This window comes from Nannospalax galili, unplaced genomic scaffold, assembly GCF_000622305.1.
Source record: "Nannospalax galili isolate Female #2095 unplaced genomic scaffold, S.galili_v1.0 scaffold768, whole genome shotgun sequence".
NCBI lineage: Eukaryota > Metazoa > Chordata > Mammalia > Rodentia > Spalacidae > Nannospalax > Nannospalax galili.
In genome coordinates, this window is record NW_008360317.1 from 8,787,398 (window position 1) to 8,790,299 (window position 2,902).

At 36.4% G+C, this 2,902-nt stretch overlaps 1 non-coding gene across 1 annotated transcript; it reads left to right on the forward strand.

The window, feature by feature from the left end:
- Nucleotides 1–776: 776 nt before the first annotated feature.
- LOC115068750 lies at nt 777–882 on the forward strand. The gene has a single exon (XR_003848094.1). It is a non-coding gene; the product is annotated as a U6 spliceosomal RNA (small nuclear RNA).
- The last annotated feature ends 2,020 nt before the right edge of the window (nt 883–2,902 follow it).

The following is a 2,902-nucleotide window of genomic DNA, read 5'->3' on the forward strand; positions in this document are numbered from 1 at the left end:
ATGGGGTGGGGGGGGGAAGAAGAAAGAGTACATGAAGTAATAAGAAAAAAGTGATGGGAAGATATGGGAGGAGTTGCAGGGGAGGGAGCAGGCATGGATTTGATCCAAACACCTTATATGCTTATATCCCTGTATGAAATTCTCAATAAATTATTTTTTTTAAGTATGCTGTTTTCATTATTATTGAACTTTGAGAGGTTTTAGAAGTATATTTTGGGTATAAAATACTTCTTTTAAAGTATTTTATTTATTATTGTTCTATTTTATGTGTATGAATGTATTGTCTGCATGTGTGTTATGCACCCATGTTGTGCAATGCCCATGGAGGTCAGAAGAAGGTGTCAGATCTCCTGGAACTGGAGTTACAGATGGTTGTTAACTGCCATGTAGGTGCTGGGAATCGAATCTGGTTCTTCTGCAAGAGCAGCCAGTGCTGAGCCATCTCTCCAGTCCCTCATACAAGTTCTTCATCAGACATATTTCCAAATGTAGTCTTCTAATTTGTGATTTGCCTTTTTTACTTTTTAAAAAATATTGTTTGAAAGTAGAAGTTTGGATTTTGCCAGTCTAATTGATCCCTTTTCCTATGAACCATGCTGACAGTGTTACGTCTAAGATAGTTTGCCTAACACACAGTAAACATTTTTTGGTATGTGTTCTTTCAGAAACTTTACAATGGCAAATCTTACATTGGATGTGTTATTTATTTTAAGTTTCTTTTTATATGTGTTATAAGATTTGGATGAAAATTCTTTAAAAAAATTTTTTTTTGTTTTATGCTTGCTTCGGCAGCACATTTACTAAAATTGGAATAATATAGAGAGATTAGGGTGGCCCCTGTACAAGAATGACATGCAAATTCACAAAGTGCTCCATGGTCTAAAAATAGTCCTGTATCTACCAGTTGTGTTAAACTTGTTTATTACTTCTAGTATTTTGTTTGTTTCCTCAGGGCATCTCGTTTTGTGACTCATGCTGGGCTTGAACTTAATCCTTCTGTCTTAGCTGCCCATGAGCCACCATAGTTTTTACATTTCATTTTATTATTATTATTGTGTGTGTACATAAAATGGTGGTGGTAGTGGTGGCGTGTGTGTGTGTGTGTGTGTGTGTGTGTGTGTCACAGTGTGAAAGAGAAGGTCATAGACACACTTCGTGAACTTGGCTCTCTTCTACCTTTACATGTGTTCTGGGCATTGAACGCAGCCTGTCAGACTTGAATTGCAAGCAATTTGCTAGCTGACCTATCTCACCACCTCCCTTCCTGCTTTGTATTGATATTTTAGGTTTTTCTACATAGATAATGTTTTCTGTGAAGATAAAATGTTACTCCTTCTTTTCCGATCAGCATGCCTTTAATTCATCACTCTTGCTTTGTTACTCTGGATAAAATAATACTTCATAATACTGGATAAAGTGGTACTCTTCAGTTCAGTGTTAATGTAATGCATTGCTTTTTTTTTTTTTTTTTTTAAAGCCAGAACTCGTGAAGCTCAGACTGGCTTTGAACTAAATAGTCAAAAGATGAATTTGATATTCTCCTGCCTCAGTTTCATAAGTGCTAGGATTACAAGTATGTGCCACCACAAATGATTCCTTCAATTTTAAGAACTTTCCAGCCTTTCTCTTTGTACTGGTGTCAGTCTTGATAATTTGTTATACTAAGAATTTTTCCATTTTATCTAAGTCATGCTATTTGTTAGCAACGTAAATTGTTTATCATAGTCCTCTAAAACCCCTTTATCTTTTAGTTTCTGAAGAGCTGTAGTAATATTTTTAATTAATCAAATTTAATTGACATTAAAAAAAATCACATATATTTATGGCATCTAGCATGATGCTTTGAGACAGACATGCATATGCTGTGGAACACTGGCCAGGCATCCATTTGCCCATATACCCATCATTATTTTTGTAACAAAAACTCTTAAAAATCTACTCTCAGTAGACTGCTATTAATTATTTTCTCCATGGTGTACAATAGTTATCAAGAACATATATTTTCTAATTTTTATAATATTTATTGTATAGATATGCATGTGTATATGTGTGTGGGAAAGTGCATGCTACTGCATACGTGTGGAGGTCACAGGATGACTTTCAGGTATCTCTCTCCTTCCGCCATGAGTGTTCTGGGGATCAAACTCAGGTTATCAGGCTTGACAAGGGCTTTTACCTGCTGAGCCACCTCGCTGGCTCCATATTCCTCTTTTTAACTTAAATTTCGTGTCCTTTCTCCAACATCTTCTCCATCCTCTGTCCCCAGCCCCTGGTAATGACCACTGTACTTTTCTGAGTTTGACTTTTTCACATTCCATATGTGAGATAAAAACAATCCTTCTGCCTTTGTCTTATTTCACTAATATCACGTCCTCCAAATTCATCTACATTGCTGCAGATGACAGGATTTGTTTCTCCCTAGGGTGGAGTAGTATTCCATTTTGTATACACAACACTATCCAATTATGCATTGATAGACACTTAAGTTGGTTCTGTATCTTGAGCTTCTTCTTTTTTTCATAATGTAACTTGTGTCTTCTCTCCTTTTTCTTGATTAGTGGAACAAACTGCTCATCAGTTTTGTTGACTCAAAGAACCAACTTTGATTACATTGATTTTCTCTTTGTGTGTGTGTTTTCTATTTTATTGATTTGTGTTCTGATCTTTTCCTTCTGTTAACTTAGGGCTTGTCTTTCTTTTTCAAATTTATTTTTATTTATTTTGTGTGTATGAGTGTTTTGCCTGCATGTATATGAACACACCACATGTGTGCAATGACTATGGAGGCCAGAAGGGCGTCAGATCCCCTGGAACTGGAGTTATGGACAGTTGTTAGTGGCCTTGTGGGTGCTGGGAACCAAACCTGGGTCCTCAGCAAGAGCAGCCAGTGCTCTTAACCACT